Source organism: Eriocheir sinensis, chromosome 58 (genome assembly GCF_024679095.1).
Source record: "Eriocheir sinensis breed Jianghai 21 chromosome 58, ASM2467909v1, whole genome shotgun sequence".
Classification (NCBI taxonomy): Eukaryota; Metazoa; Arthropoda; class Malacostraca; order Decapoda; family Varunidae; genus Eriocheir; species Eriocheir sinensis.
This window is the reverse complement of record NC_066566.1, coordinates 901,150-918,506: the sequence shown is the minus strand read 5'-3', so window position 1 is coordinate 918,506 and position 17,357 is coordinate 901,150. Positions and strand designations below refer to the sequence as shown.

Sequence of the window (17,357 nt, the reverse complement as noted above, 5' to 3'; positions counted from 1 at the left end):
ACAGACAGACATAGCTTCATACCCAGACAATCTCTCTCTCTCTCTCTCTCTCTCTCTCTCTCTCTCTCTCTCTCTCTCTCTCTCTCTCTCTCTCTCTCTCTCTCTCTCTCTGTTATCAATCTATCTTTTCCTCCTCAATATTATCTTTGTCAGGATGCTCTCTCTCTCTCTCTCTCTCTCTCTCTCTCTCTCTCTCTCTCTCTCTCTCTCTCTCTCTCTCTCTCTGTCTCTGTGTATCTCTCTCTCTCTCTCTCTCTCTCTCTCTCTCTCTCTGCAGGTAAACACGGAGGAGAATGATTCCCAGCACAACGAAAGACACCTTTACGCCAACATTTCCCGCCGCCCCAATTAAATTAATGACCATTGCACGCACGACGAGCGGCGGGAAAAAGGGCGAGCGCGTCCGTCAGGTGTCGGGTCTCGCCTCACCTGAGTCACATTTATCACCTGCGTCCGCTGAAGAAACCCGCGCGCGAATATCAGCCAGGTAGTGTGTGTGTGTGTGTGTGTGTGTGTGTGTGTGTTACTGGGCACGGCAATGTGTGTGTGTGTGGGGGGGGAGGTGGTTGTGCGTGGGGGGGAATGGGTGTGTGTGGGGGGAGCGGTCGTGTTTATGAGTGTGTGTTTGGTGGTGGGGGGGGAGGGAGGGGGGGGCGTGTTTGTGTGCGAGTGTGATTCTCAAAAAAAAAAAGTGTTAATTTAATTCATTGTAGAGTGTCAGCATAACGTTATTAGGACATTTCATAGATAAAATATAATAAAGGTAATTACTTATACCTATCTTTTTGCACAATAGGTAATATCTCTATTGCTACAGGCACAAAGGAATACAGTTGATTGACTTTTTCTACTACCACTACTACTACTACTTCTACTACCACTGCTGCTGCTACTACTACAACTACTACTACTACTACTACTACTACTTTTTTTTTTTTACATCAGAGAGTCAGTTCAAGGGCATAAAAAAGGCAACAAATGTGAAAAAAGACCCCTTCTACTACTACTACTACTACTACTGCTACTACTACTACTACTACTACTACTACTACTACTACTATTGCCATCACCACAACAAGCATCACCAAAGCTTCGTGGGACACTGATTCGATTTCGTGTTTGAAGTTTCACGAAATCAAGATGAAAGGACTTAACTCTCTCTCTCTCTCTCTCTCTCTCTCTCTCTCTCTCTCTCTCTCTCTCTCTCTCTCTCATCATAGCAGAGACAAAGTGCTCATCGTAAAAAAATAAGCTTATGATGACTCAAAAAAGAGAAAAGGTAAGTACAGTCTCAAGGGTATTGTTGAGTAGTGATGGAGGGAAGGAGGGAGAGAGGAAGGAAGGAAGGGGGGAAGGAAGGAAGGGCGGAAGGGAGGGCGGAAGGAAGGCAGGAAGGAAGGAAGGAAGGAAGGAGGCCGAGACTGTTGCTATTCAGAACACAACTTGAGTTTGTTGACAGTCTCCGGCAACCTCACGCATCGCCTCCTTTCCTTCCTTCCTTCCTTCCTTCCCTGATTCGCTCCCTTTCTCCCTTCCTTTCTTCCTTCCTCCTTACCTCCCTTTCTTCCCTTCCCTGATTCGCTTCCTTCCTTCTTCCCTTTCCTTCTCCCTTCCTTCCTTCCTTTCCTCCTTCCTTCCATCCTTCCCTTCCCTGATTCGCTCCCTTCCTTCCTTCCTTCTTCCCTTTCCTCCTCCCTTCCATCCTTCCTTTCCTCCTTCCTTCCCTGATTGGCTCCCTTCCTTCCTTCCTTCCTTCTTCCCTTTCCTCAACATTTCCTTCCTTCCTTTTCCTGATTCGCCTTCTTCCTTCCTTCCCTTTCCCCCTTCCTTAATTCTTTCCTTCCTTTCTTCCTTACTCTCCTTCCTTCCTCCCTATCCTCCCTCTCCGAACCTCTTCTTCCTTCTTTCTTCCTTCCTTCCTTTCCCCGTTTCCTCCTTGGGTTTCTTCCTCTCCTTTTTTTTCTCTCTCCTTAGTCTGTTCCTTTTTGTTTTTCCTCCTTTCCTCCATTCCTTCCTTCCTTAACCTATTGCTTCGTTGATATTTTTTTCCTTAATTTCTTTACGACTTTTCCTCCTTCCTTCCTTCCTTCCTTCTTCATCCTGCCTCGCTAAATCTCTTCTTCCTTTCCTTCCATACTTCACCTCCTTTCCTCCTCATCCTCCATGTCAATATATCTTGCTTCAATTTTTCTTTTCCTCCTTTATTAATTTCCTTTTTTCCTCCTCTTCCTTTCTCACGTCCCTACTTTCCTCCTTCCTTGCTTCTCTTCTTCCTTCCTCTTTCCTCTCCCCTAGAGCATTACTACTACTACTGTTACTACTACTACTACTACTACTACTACTACTACTATTACCACTACTACTGCTACTACTACTACTAAGACTTTTGCTAACACACACACACACACACAAACACACACACCTCCCCCCCCCTCCCCCCCAACATCCCTAACACTATTCACCCACTTCGTTAATCTCCCTGTTACTTAGTGTGTGAATCTTCTCCTCCTCCTCCTCCTCCTCCTCCTCCTTCCCTCATAACTCCTGCGGGGGCAAAATATCACCGGATTAATGAGTCGGAAATAAGTTAACAGCAAAGAACTAAGACAAACGTTTCGACTCATAAATTTCTTCTGAGGAACAGGGAAATGAGGCGGCCTGTTTTTTTTTTTTTTTTTTTTTTTTATTGTGGGGGGGGGGAGGTTGCCGGGGTGAGGGTAGCTGTGGGGTGGCTGTGGGGTGTGGGGGGAGAGGGGTGTGGTAGAGATTTACATGTGTACGTTTTCGTGTGTTTTCTTATGCGTACATGGTAAAGATATGTATGTATGTATGTATGTATGTATGTATGTATATAATGTATGTATGTATGTATGTATGTATGTGGTTTTTGGGTGAATTTGGTGACACGAACATGGCGGTGAAATAAAGAAGAAGAAGAAGAAGAAGAAGAAGAAGAAGAAGAAGAAGAAGAAGAAGAAGAAGAAGAAGAAGAAGAAGAAGAAGAAGAAGAAGAAGGAGAGAGAGAGAGAGAGAGAGAGAGAGAGAGAGAGAGAGAGAGAGAGAGAGAGAGAGAGAGAGAGAGAGAGAGAGAGAGAGAGAGAGAGAGAGAGAGAATGTCGGGATGATTTAAGAATTAATTATTTTTTATTTATTAAGGAGGAGGAGGAGGAGGAGGAGGAGGAGGAGGAAAAGAAGGGAAAGGAGGAACGGAAAATAGAAAAGAGGAATAAAATAAAAATAACAAAAATTAAATCCAAACAAAATCGAAAAAAAAGTAAGAAATATCCTCTCTCTCTCTCTCTCTCTCTCTCTCTCTCTCTCTCTCTCTCTCTCTCTCTCTCTCTCTCTCTCTAACAACGTCACATCACCGTCCGACGCTTGAGTGATCACAGCTTTGCCTCCTGTCACGTGGCCAAAGGGAAAAAGGGAGAGAGAGAGGGAGGGAGGGAGAGAGGGAGAGAAGAAAGGGAGGGAGGGAGGGAGAGGGGGAAGAAAGAGGGAGGTGGAAGGCAGTACATATATGGACACAATCAATTAGGAACTACCCCCCCCTTCCCTCCCCTACCTATCCCCTCCCCTCTTTTCCCCTCCCCCCAACCAGCAGGAGTTTGATAGCCGCTCCTCCTGCTGCCCCAATAAAGGGAGACAAAAGGTGAGGGGAAGGAGAGAGAAAGAGGAGGGTGAGAGGGAAAGGGAAAGGTACAGGGAGGGAAGGTTGGTATCACTCCTCACAATTTATTTTTCTCTTTATTAATTACGCTTTTATTATCCTTCATTTTGAGGGGAAAGGAAAGGGGAAAAGGTGAGGGGAAGGAAAGGGAAAGAGGAGGGCGAGGAAAGGGAAGGTACAGGAAGGGAAGGTCACTTTTACCCCTAACTTAATTTTTCTCTTTATTAACTATGCTTTTATTATCCTTTATTTTGAGGGGAAAGGAAAGGGGAAAAGGTGAGGGGAAGGAAAGGGGAAAGAGGAGGGTGAGAGGGAAAGGAAAGGTACAGGAAGGGAAGGTTACTTTTATCCCTAACTTTATATTTCTCTTTATTAATTACGCTTTTATTCTCTTTTATTTTGAGGGGAAAGAAAAGGGGAAAAGGTGAGGGGAAGGAAGGGGAAAGAGGAGGGTGAGGGGGAAAGGAAAGGTACAGGAAGGGAAGGTTAGTTTTACCCCTAACTTTATTTTTCTCTTTATTAACTACATTTTTATTATCCTTTATTTCGAGGGGAAAGAAAAGGGAGACAAAAGGTGAGGGGAAGAAGAGGGGAAGAGGAGGGTGAGGGGAAAATGAAAGGAATGTAAAGTTAATTTTAGTTACAGCAAATGAAAATAAAACTAATAAAATCACTCCACTCTATTTTTCACTGTCAAATTTTTACTTTTTTTTTGTTCCTGATATTCTTCTCGTCTCTTTATTTTTATTTTTATTTTTACTCCTTCCGTCACGTTTACATATTTTTCTCATTATTATTTCCATGTTTTTGCTTTAACCATCATGTCCTTTTTTATCTATATTCTCAGCGATCCATCACGCTTCTATTTCTCTTTATATTTCTCGCGTCGCATGAAGAACAAAGGAAATAATAATACAGTGTGGCAATATTAATACTCCTCTCGACTCTCATGCACTCCATCCGTCATGCTATCACATTCTTTTCACTCATTCTTTTCTCCTCATTTATATCTGCCATATGTGAGTTCGCGTTACATGAAGAAGTATAAGTTGGAAAGTTTCGTTTAGTCGGCGCAACATCTGTGGTCATATGCCGGAGAGAGACAGAAGGGGAAGGAATTATAGGAGAAGGGAACAGACCCCAGGAGACGGGACACAACCCCCGATTAATACCTGGTACCCATTCACTGCTGGGTGGACAGGGGCGTAGGGTATCGGAAAAGCCGCCCAAATTTTTCCACTCCGCCCGGGAATCGAACCCGGGCTCTCTCGGTTGTGAGCCAAGTGTGCTAACCACTGCACCACGAAGCCCCCAGGTTACATGAAGAACAATGTGAATAATGAATGCATATATGCCGGAGAGAGACAGAAGGGGAAGGAATTATAGAAGGGAACAGACCCCAGGAGACGGGACACAACCCCCGATTAATACCTGGTACCCATTCACTGCTGGGTGGACAGGGGCGTAGGGTATCGGAAAAGCCGCCCAAATTTTTCCAATCCGCCCGGGAATCGAACCCGGGCTCTCTCGGTTGTGAGCCAAGTGTGCTAACCACTGCACCACGAAGCCCCCAGGATACATGAAGAACAATGTGAATAATGAATGCATATATGCCGGAGAGAGACAGAAGGGGAAGGAATTATAGGAGAAGGGAACAGACCCCAGGAGACGGGACACAACCCCCGATTAATACCTGGTACCCATTCACTGCTGGGTGGACAGGGGCGTAGGGTATCGGAAAAGCCGCCCAAATTTTTCCAATCCGCCCGGGAATCGAACCCGGGCTCTCTCGGTTGTGAGCCAAGTGTGCTAACCACTGCACCACGAAGCCCCCAGGTTACATGAAGAACAATGTGAATAATGAATGCACTGTGGCAGCATTAAAACCACTCCTGTCTCTGTTTCGCTCTACACGTGGTTATATTTTCACTCATTTTCTTTTTATTTACATCTGACCTCTATTGCTCGGCGTCGCATGCGGTCTGAAAGAAAGAGATAATGATGCTTGATATCCTCTCTAAGCCTCTCGTTCACGCTGTCCTTCACGCTTGTATTCTTTTTATCTCGCTTTCTGACCCTCTCTTTAATCAGTTCTTCTCATTTAAATTTTCTTGTCGCTCGTGTCTCATTAAGGTAAAAGCACTAAGCCTATATCACTTCATCTGTCATGTTAATCTTTCTCCAGCATTTTGTCCTCTCCTTTTTTTTTAATCTATATTCGTCGTTTGCGGTTTCTTATCCTATGTGGTATGAAATAAAAGAGCTGTCTGTCGTAGTCAAGTGTATCACTCAGCCAGTCAACATGAAGCCTCTCCTCCTTTCAAAGACGAGGAATATGGTTTTAGCGGGACTCCCCAGTAAGACTCTCACCTCACACTACTCTAGCTCGAGGAGAGGACGCAAAGGATTGAACTGACCCTAAAACAAGACACCAGCTTTTACGATTGAACTCTGAGGACTGACTTGCAATAATAACAACAAAATAATAATAAAAAAATCACAACAAAAGCAACATCAATAACAACAACAACAAATACAGCGTTGCTTGTCAAACATCGTACACAGTTATTGGTTTAGCCAGACCCCGTTTTGTGATCACACGACGCACTGATGTACCAATTACTGTCATCGTCAAATGTCGTGGAGTACATTATAGCTCAAGGGAGAGAAAGTCCGCGGGCATTGTTTTAGACAGACAATGAAATAAATAGGTATAATACAATAGATAAAAAAAAAAATAGAAAGACAGACAAAGCATTCACAGACACGTACCAGAGAAAGCGCCCTCCCCCCCCCCCCCCCATACACACAATAAAAAATACATACAAACAAACATACAGGAACAGAAAAAACGCACTGATAAGCACACACTCACACACACACACTCACAAACACGTACCTAAATAAACACTCGAGAGCAAACTGAAGAAAGAAAACACACAAACACACAAACAAACACACAGACTGACGGCTCGAGGTGGCAGGACCAATCTAGTGACGGCGGCAGGGTCGGGGGTTGGGGGGGGGGGGAGGCATGGAAGAATAAGGAAAGGGAGGGAGAGCAAGAGGGGGTAAAAGAGGGAGGTTGGCAAGGGGTGGGGAAGAGTGTGTTAGCGCAGGCAGAGTAATGGAAGAGTTGAGGAAGGGAAGGGAAAGGTAGATGCAGGGTAGTGGAAGGGGTGGGCAGGGTAGGGAAGGGATACGGATGAGATAGGAAAGGCAGGGTGTGTGGCAGAGCTGCAAGGGACAAAGAGGTAGATAATGAGAGGTAAGATAGGGTAAGGCAGGGTAAGAATGAGGTATAATATGTGACAGGGTGGAGTAGAAACAGGGTGTGATATATGGGCAGGGAAGGGTACGGTATAGCAGGGATATGGATGAGATAGGAAAGGCTGGGTGTGTGACAGAACTGCAAGGGACAAAGAGGTAGATAATGAGAAGTAAGATAGGGTAAGGCAGGGTAAGAATGAGGTATAATATGTGACAGGGTGGAGTAGAAACAGGGTGTGATATATGGGCAGGGATGGGTAGGTATAGCTGGGAGGTGGTGGAGGACAAGTTTAGGGCGAGGCAAGGTATAGGTAAGGTAAGGCAGGGTAAGGATGAGGCAATATGGGACAGAGTGGAGTAGAAACAGGGTGTGCTTATATGGACAGGGATGGGTGGTGTAGCAGGGAGGTGATGGAGGACAAGTTTAGGGCGAGGCAAGGTGAGGTAAGGTAAGGCAGGGTAAGGATGAGGCAATATGGGACAGAGTGGAGTAGAAACAGGGTGTGCTTATATGGACAGGGATGGGTGGTGTAGCAGGGAGGTGATGGAGGACAAGTTTAGGGCGAGGCAAGGTGAAGAAGGGCGGTGGGGTAGGGGGCTTCACACTCCTTTACGAAGACAGTTCACATCTTTGAAAAATCCACCACGTCGAACCACACCTGTCATTGCTCTTTCTTCCGTCTTCAGTCAACCTCCCTCACCTTCCTCTCGCATCGCCCTTCCTCTCACTTAACAATAGACAAGCTCCTTCTTAGCTCACTTCGCCCACCTGTATAACCCTCATTCACTAACCTAACCCACTTAACTCACTACTTCTTAATTTTTTAACTCACTTCGCCCACCTATACATAACCCCCACCCACCCATCTAACCCACCGAACCCACTACTTCTTAATTTCTTAACTCACTTCGCCCACCTATACCTAACCCCCACCCGCTCACCAAACCAACATGACCTACTACAAAAACACGCTCTCCTCAACGCAGTCACCCAGCCCCCTTGACGATAAACAAACTCCTTAACTCACCGCGCCCCCTACATAGCGCCCAGACCCCCACCCCATCTGACCCACTACGAAAACATGCTCTCCTCAACGCAGGCATCCAGCCCACCAGCCCCCTTGACGATAAACAAACTCCTTAACTCACCGCGCCCCCTACATAACGCCCAGACCCCAACTCCATCTGACCCACTACGAAAACAAGCTCCCATTACCTAGTCACCCCCACTCCCGCGCCCCTCTGATAGTCTTAATTCACCGCCCCTCCTCCCTCCTGCCCGCCTCCTGCCCTGCCACGATGGACGGTCCGCCCTCGACGCCTATTCAGAAGGAACGCGAAAACTTTCCAACCAGTGACGAAGGTGACGCCGGGGCTGCAGGAGGAGGAGGAGGAGGAGGAGGAGGAGGAGGTGCATAAGTCGCAAGGGAAGTGAGAGACCAGTTTAAAGGCTCGAAAATAAGACCGTGAGAAGTGAGGAAAAAGAGTTTGTTGTTGACTATGAACTTTGCATTATTTCCTTGTAGTTATTACGTCTCTCTCTCTCTCTCTCTCTCTCTATCTATCTATCTATCTTTCTATCTATATTCTGCACGATATTTTATTCTCTCTCAAAACAACCTCGACCTTCCATGTTTCTACTGTCATTATTCTATTATTTTATGTTTATATTATTTCCTCCTCCTCCTCCTCCTCCTCCTCCTCCTCCTACTACTACTACTACTACTACTACTACTACTATTCCTCTCCCTCCTCCTACTCCTCTACTTCCTCCTCCTCCATTCGCTCGCCTCTCATCAGTGTTCGTCACATAATTAGTGTCACACATAAAATAGAAAACTTATTCGATTCTTCGCTTCATTCCTGAACAAATAAAAAAAAAATTAAAAACAAGAAAAATATCCTTGTCTGTCTGAATGTCTGTGCATCGGCTTGCCTCTCTCTCTCTCTCTCTCTCTCTCTCTCTCTCCGCGGTCAGTTCACGCGCCATTTGCCGTCAATAATGAGCAGGTGACGACCACTCCACACACAGGTGAGCCGAGTGGTAATTAGCGGCGGCCAGGTGACAGCACGAGAGAGAGAGAGAGAGAGAGAGAGAGAGAGAGAGAGAGAGAGAGAGAGAGAGAGAGAGAGAGAGAGAGAGAGAGTTAACAATTAGGAAGTGACTGTCATGTCCATCCTTCCTGTCACATATTATCTATCATTTTGTTTTCTACTTATATTACTATTTATATTCCTAATACAAGTACCTGCACTACTACCACTACTACTATTACTACTACTACTACTACTACTACTACTACTACTACTACTACCACTACTACTACTACTACTGCTACTACTACTACTACTACTACTGCAATAATACTTACAAAATGATAACTATTTTCTTAGGCTACATTCAAAATGATTTGATTTTTCGAAAACAGTTTCCCGGTCCCTGGACACACACACACACACACACACACACACACACACACACACACCATTTGGTCCTCTTTAGTTTGATTGCTTTTGACCGACCGTCTGTGCTCCCTGACCCCCATTGCTCTTTGCCCCCCCCCCCTCCCCCCATCCACCCCCGCCTCCAATTATCCAAGTGGCAGAGAGCGTGGGATTCAGGAGGAGTCGTCACCGTTGTCCATGAAAATTTACTCCCACCTGCCAGTCGTGAGGGTGCACATATTCTGTCTCTCTTCCTTCTCTTCCTCTTTCCCTTAAATTTTCCTCTTTTTTCATCTCCTTCTTTAATCATTCCCTTCATTTCGTTTTTTTTCTCTATTTTGCTTTTATTCCTTTCTATACTATTATTATTATTATCATTATCATTATTTTTTTATTATTATTACTATCAGATATATTTCTATATTTCACACGAGAAAATGGTTGAAAATGGAATGTGTGTGTGTGTGTGTGTGTGTGTGTGTGTGTGTGTGTGTGTGTGTGTGTGAGTGTGTGTGTGTGTGTGAGAGAGAGAGAGAGAGAGAGAGAGAGAGAGAGAGAGAGAGAGAAAACGGACGGATAAAGACGGATACACACACACACACACACACACACACACGACGGCCAGACAGAGACAGACAGACAGGCAGGAAGAGACACAATGATTTAATTTGGTACAGAAGACGAGAGAAAATTAGCAGAGAAGGAACTACAAAAAGGGTCCCGAACAGAAAGAAGAAGAAGAAGAAGAAGAAAAAGCAGAAGAGGTAAAAGATAATGAATGAGGAAGAGAAGAGAAGAGGAGGATAAAGAAGATGAAGAGGAGGAAGAGGAGAAGGAAGAGGAACAGGAAGAATAAGAGGAAGAGGAGGAAGAGGAAGAAGAGTAGGAAGAGGAACAGGAAAAATAAGAGGAAGATGAGGAAGAGAAGGAGGAGGAGGAGGAGGAGGAGGAGAAAAAGGAATAGAAAGAGGAAAAGGAGGAGGAGAAAGACGAGAAGGAAGAGGAGGAGGAGAAAGAAGAGAAGGAAGAGGAGGAGGAAGAGGAAGAGGAGGACAGGATAGGTGCCCCATTATATTAGATTGTTCTCTTGACCAGGACACGAATAATATTGACAGGCGAGGGGAGGAGGAGGAGGAGGAGGAGGAGGAGGAGAAGTCAGTGGGGATGGAAGGTGATTGGGGGGGCTTTACTTTAGCGAGATAGGGAGGGAATGGGAGGGAGGGGAGGGGGGAGCATTACCTGACGGGGGAAAGACACCAGCCGAAGTTCCCAGAGTGCTTGGAAATGGGTGGGGGGAACGGTGGGGAGGGGTGATGGAAGGGGGCGCAACGAGCAAGGGATTGAGGTAGCCAAGGGATGATGGAAGGGGTGTGTGTTGGTTTTAGATGGAAGGTGATGGGAGTGTAGTGGAGGGAAGGGGGCTGACTAGTATATGGAAGGGGATTAGGTGGAGTTATGTGAGTGGGGTGGTGATGGATGGGTGAGGTAATGGGAGGATAGGTGATGGGGGTAGTGGAGGATGGGGACGTGATGGTAGAAGGGAGGGAAAGGGGTGGACTTGTAGTAAATGGGAAGGGGAAGTGAAGAAGTGATGGGGAGGAATCGAAGGGGGGGGGGGGTGATGTGCTCTCGGGATGGAAGAAGGTGATGGAGAGGAAGTGTGAAGTTGTGTAAAGGGAAGTAATGGGGTTGTGTCTTGCGTAATGGGATAGGGGAGAGTGATGGAAAGGAAAGGAAAAAGGGGTGGGGAGAGGAGGGGAGGAAGGAAAGGAAAAAAAGTGGTGGTGGTTGGGAGAGGAGGAAGGAGAGGACCGAGGGGAGGATGGAGACGGAGGGAAAACATGTGTGGTAATGGGATGTTCTGGGTTGAGGAAGAGGTGCTGGGTGTGACGGAGATGAGCACCGAGGCAACGCGCGTCTATATCGTACCTCTCTAACTTTACCTGTAATGGAGGGGGAGTGACTGAGGTAGAAGATTTAAAGGCAATTCACACAATCACTTCCAATGTTTAAACACTCAGTGCCTCACCAAACTATCTACACACACACATCACCATACTTAAGACGCGCAACCTCGCCTTTAGCCTCCAACTTCATTATGCAAGAATCGGTTACCAGCTCAGATCCTTCACCCTCTCGATTGCCAAACTTAAAAGACACACTATATGCATTCTATTTTCTTTCCCGATTTTATCTCTGGTTTTTCCTTCTTTCCTTAAACTCTCCTAAAGCCTCGGTATCTGCGGGCCTTCAAAAGTTTTAAAGATTTACTCCAAATGTTATTCTTTTTAATTCCTTCGAGCGAGAGAGTAAGATTGGCGGTTATTTGAGAGAGAGAGAGAGAGAGAGAGAGAGAGAGAGAGAGAGAGAGACCTTTACAAGCAGTTACTAAACCTATTGCAAACTAGACGGCAGAAAGTGAATCCAAGTCAGTCTGATAAAATATAAAAAAAAGTAGTTTAATGGAGGCTTCTCGGATTAGTTTGCTGTATACTTCACTGAATACACTGCATAATAGCCTATCGTTACCGTCTCTTCTCTTGGCAATTATTAAAAAACAGCCAATGCAGATAAGCGGTGGCCGAAATAATGGTGAATAAGAAAATATAGGAACGGAAAAAATTTAGATTAACTGGCGCGATCCATTTCTGACACTATTAATTTCTGGGTGAACTTTTAATTTCACGAATAGCTACTTGGCTGCTTAGGTAAATATCTCTAACTTCACCTGTCTCACAACGGCGGAAATGGTTGTACAGAATGATGGGTGCTACTTTGGTATGCGATCTACGTAGCCATGTTATCTATAAGAGAATGATGAATAGTACAAGTCATATAATGTTAAACTCCCCAGTGCGGCGGGTGTGAAACTAGATAAATACGTTGTTAACAGGGGGTGAACCTTTTTAATTTTACAAGGAAGCAGCTCAAGGACAAAAAGAAAGTAACAATGAGAAAAAAATGACTGCCAAACACTGACCCTATAAAGAGAGATCATAAGAGTGGCCAAAAGAGAGGTCAATTTCGGGAAGGGATAACTGATGGCTTGGTAGCGTCTAGATTAAAGTTTACTATGGTTAAGTTTAGCAATTCATCACTTAATGCACACCCAGAAGCCTATAGTCGCTGTCCGTTACTAGCCTCAGGTAATATAGAACCACCTGTTGTAATTAATGGATGGCGTGGTGGGTTCTTGAGTTTCCCGTATACTTCACCATCTAACAAGTGCATATAATACAGATCCCTAGTTCCTGTTACATCTACAAGCAGTTATTGTGTTTGAAAGGAAGACCAAGAAGTAAATACGTCGTGGTCCACTAAAAGGTCAAAACATCTTTATTCAGTGCAGTCCAGTTCGTGGGTGTGATGACGCACACACATCGCCATACTTAAGACGCACAACCTCGCCTTTAGCTTATCCAACCTCATTATGCAAGAGTAGGTTACCAGCTCAGATCCTTCACGCCGATATTTTCTCCTACTTAACCAACTGCTCTTCTGCTACCTAATTGTACTCTACTAACCTTTAAAGCTCCCGGATATACATAGGAAAGTGTAGCGATCGATCTTTTTAACCTATTCCACAGTATTAGCAGCATTCTCAGGCCGAGTGGCTCCGCGGGTCCGCCAAATGTCAAAAGGTGTGGCGTTGCCTTTCCCCGAGCCACGCGCCCCGTCATTAGCCGTCACGCCGCAGCACTTACGCCCCTCGCAGGTGTCACGATGATAACCAGTAAAAGAAAACTTACCGTGGCTCCGTGACGTCCAAAACAGCACCGCCGTCACAACCACCCTCATGCACTCGACGCCGCAGACTCCTTCCTCCTGCCGGCGACGAGGCGAAGCAGTGAGACGAGGCATGTTTGGGTATTCTGGACGCGGTGACGAAGTTTAAACCCATAATATAAGTAATTCCTCTTGTTAATGATCTTCTATGTTATAAGTTCATCCTTCCAAACTAATGCTTATGTAACTCGTGCTTTCACACTGACCCTCACAACTTTATTTGGTTAGAAAAATAGAAGGTAGTTGTGTATCGATGAATCTGGCATCTCACTGCGGCCACTCGGATCAGCTGAGGGCCCGGCGTACCAACCCTACCGTGATGTGCTGTTTATTTAATTTACAAGAAAAATAGGACAAGAAAACACGGGCGTTCGTTGGAAAGAATGGACAGACAAGTAGATGCAGGTGTTGATAGAGTAAATGGAGTCTCAAAAGTATGTTTCACAGATTCACTACCACGGGCAAGTCAAGGAGAGGTTTGGGAACAGAGGCAGCTGTCAAGGTTATGAAGACTTGCATAATTATAGCAGTCACCAGGTTTCTTTGACGAGTAATTACGGTAGATGGCTTTGTGATGAGTAGGTGTTCTTGGCATTTGTATATGGGAAATGCAGAACGTACTGATATCGTTGAGGTAGGTACTGTAGTGGCGGGGTTGCTGTTTTCCTCCTCCTCCTCTACCTCCCATACTCCTGCCCCCTGCATGTCTCCTCAGCCGAAAGAACATTTTACTGACAATGTGAATATAAGCTGTAAATGAGTGCTTATATATATACTTACATGTTATTCTCGGTATACTGTAGCCTATTGAAGTATAGCCTACATTACCAAACAAAGCTGTCACCCACAACACTGTCTTGACCGCGGAAGGAGGCCACGTAGACGAGGGCATGCAAAAGCTTTCCGCGACAATGAACGAGTCTGGCAGAGGTTATCACGGCGCCCGCACAGTATCATATGAGAGTCGGCTGCTTCGGTCCACTCCTTTGCTCGACCCTAGGCACGGCACGAGTCACTTCAAATAAGCAACAAGTAACAAGTAACTTCATATCCTCTGAACTCAATATTTCTTTTCTCTCACACTAAATAGATACAATAGTTGCGTATATTTAAATGCAATTACAAAGACAGAGATAAAAAAGATTATTATTTCCGTACGTAATTTAAAACAATGAAATTTGCTTTTGTGACTGTTATAGACCATACTGTATATCTACTGACATTCTGACTGACATTATTGTTGCAGTAATTATAGAACACATTTTTTTTTTTAACATTTCAGCGTGTAACCTTTTAACGGGTAAAATACAGCAGGTGTTCAGTTGTTCGTTGTATTTCACTTGCCTCGTGGCGCAAGGAACATACGTGTTACCTGTTTTGGTCGATGCTCTTTGAATCTGCCTGAATGAGCCAGAGTGACCTAATTAATCTCTCAGGTGCAATTGTGCTTCCATGAAATTGTTAATGAGTGGTCTGTTTTGTCCCATTTCTCCTTCGTCTCTTGCCTATCACCGCATTGACCCAAAAAACGCCTTTCTATAATGATGATGATGATGACGATTATAATGATGATGATTACTATTATTATTATTGTTGTTAGAAACTGCTCTTCCTTCTTCGACAACTACAATTTTTTTCCTTTTCTTTGTTTTCTTGCAGCAGAAGGACAGACAAAGGACCAAACCAACATCGATTAAAAGAAGCTTAATAGACTCACTCTTTTAGTTATTGTTCGTGTTTATTGAGTGCCTGTACTTACTGGTTTACTTTATTTTACTACCGAGGGAAACGGGCCACGAGTAAGAACCAAACCCAGACGAAGTTAGAAATAAAAGGCCTACTCAATATATTCTCTTGTTTTTGTCAGTGTTGATGAGTCCATATAATATATAATTCGTTTATCTAAATATTACTACAGAGGGAGGCCTACCAACACGACCCAAACCGAGAGACCGTGAAAAAAAATGGCCTAATCGATATACTTACTTGTTTCTGTTCATGCCTACAACCTCTTTTATTTAATTCGTTAACTCAATTTTACTACATAAGGAGACATGAAAGGGATAAAAGAATGAAGATGCTGACGAACTCTTAAATTAGGAAGTTGGATAGCATAAGGATGAGCATAGGTTGCGAGTTTTGTGAAGGAGGACTGTGAGAGAGGCAGGGAGGGACGCAAGCAGTTAGAGGTTCATAAAAGGAGTTAGCATGAATTAAGTGGAAAATAAAGACCTAATAGTTTTACTCACTCGTTATTGTTGATATATTTGAGGCCATTTATCTATTCCGTTCGCTTAATTTTACTATAGTGGGAGACAGACCAAGAGGAAGAACCAAACCGAGAGATTAAGTGAAAATAAGCGTGTCCTCTAAATTTACAAATCTGCGTGGATCCATTATGTAGCGCGACCTTCAAACGTGACCAGCGCGTGAGTGGCGGCGCTCCTTCACCGCCGCCTCCCGCTTGAATTGTTAACACCGGCAGTCCACCCCGAGTTTACTTTTTTCTCTTTTTACCCTTTAAAAATGAGTCGAACTTAAGATCCATGAAGCCTGAATTGTATGTCCCTACTTAATTTCGCGACTACGTATGAGCCGTCTAATTTTTTTTTTCTCGTTGTTTTATCTTTTTTTTTTTCTTTTTACCCTTGAATAGTGAGTGAAATTCATGAACCACAAACGGAAGACATCTCTGGTTTATTTTATTTTATGTTTGAATCGATCTTCGTGTTAAAAGTCAAAAAATATCCAGAAATCAAACTTGTGTAAATCAGAAATCACACACTCGTTGAAATAATGGAAGCTCTCTCTCTCTCTCTCGATGTCAAAACGCCCAGAAGCACCGACTTAATCCAGGGACTGTCGTCTTGTTTATCATCATCATCATCACTGTTGGGTAAGGATAATAAAGAACATCTGAACAAAATTCTTGTATTTCTCCATCTGCGACGTGACAGGGTAGAGGAAAGGAGTAAGAAAAGGAGGAAAACGAGAAGGGGGTTCGGGAAATGGACGAGGAGGAAGAGGAGGAGACGGAAGAATAGGAGGCGTAGGTGATGTTGGGAGAGGAGAGGAGGCTTGTGAACTATAGACTCCGCCACCTCTTTTATCCTTTCCCTCTTCCCTTTCCTCCTTTTCTTCTTAATCTACCTTCTAAGCCTCCTCTCACTCCTCCTCCTCCTCCTCCTCCCTGTCGCACATAATACCATACACAACTTTATTTTTTATGACTTTTCTTCACGACTTTACATATCGAGGGACGAAGCCATGGGTGTCCCTCCCCGGCCGACGGACACGAGGCCACGCGGCGGGTCTTTGGTTCAAGCAGACGCCCTACACACCCTTAAGACGCCTGCCTCTCCTTAGCTTGATTATTATGGTTACTTTTTAACAGGGAAGTTCCTCTATAGGGTTGTAAGGAGTAAACATTAAGGAAGAGGAGTGGGGTCCGGGAGAAATAAGACGAGTATAGTAAGAGGCATAAGAAGGGGTAATATAAGAGGGTTAGGTTATATGTACATGGGGTTAAATATACTCTTATAATATGGTTTAGAAGAAAGGGAGTCGATTAGTGTGAAAGGAAAGATAGATTCTGCGTCACTGGGAAACAATACAAGGAAGGAAAAGATGGCAAGGTTAAGTAAGATTAGGTTAGATTATATTAGGTTGTGATAGTATTTTTGTTATGTTAAGTTTTGTTTGAGTTAGGTTAGATTTGGTTACGAGAGGTTAGAACAGGTCAGGTTAAGTATGGGATGGAATGATGATACAGATGAGAAACAGGAAGGAAAGGAGAAAGGGAGCAAATACAGACAGACAGAGACAGAGGGCCACAGCAATCGATCGAGTCTTGGTGTGGCTGAGGAAGAACAAGTACAGTACGTGTATATATTTGTAAATGTAGGAAAAATAACAGAAAAGAAATGTTATAATGGTTTACAATGAACAAGAGACAAAGGGAATGATAATTGTATCTGCGATGACATTATTAGTACCATTATTTTTTTATTCTTCATAATATTATCATTATTATTATTATTATTATTATTATTATTATTATTATTATTTTTATCATCATCATCATTACCATAATTTTGATAATGCCATCGTCATCGTAGCGTTCACTCTAACCACATGTTCGTGCATTGTAAAATAGATAAATAGATAGACAAAGAGAAAAAATGAA

General features: G+C 44.1%; 1 protein-coding gene across 5 annotated transcripts in view; it reads right to left on the bottom strand.

Moving 5' to 3' along the window:
- The window catches only part of LOC126985009 (aminoacylase-1-like), a 57,632-nt gene extending 44,416 nt beyond the window's left edge, over window positions 1–13,216 (bottom strand). For all 5 annotated transcript variants that reach the window (XM_050839238.1, XM_050839239.1, XM_050839240.1 and 2 more), the window contains exon 1: window positions 13,135–13,216. The gene's annotated coding sequence lies outside the window, so the exon portion shown is untranslated. The remainder of the gene's footprint in view (window positions 1–13,134) is intronic.
- Between the last annotated feature and the right edge of the window lie 4,141 nt (window positions 13,217–17,357).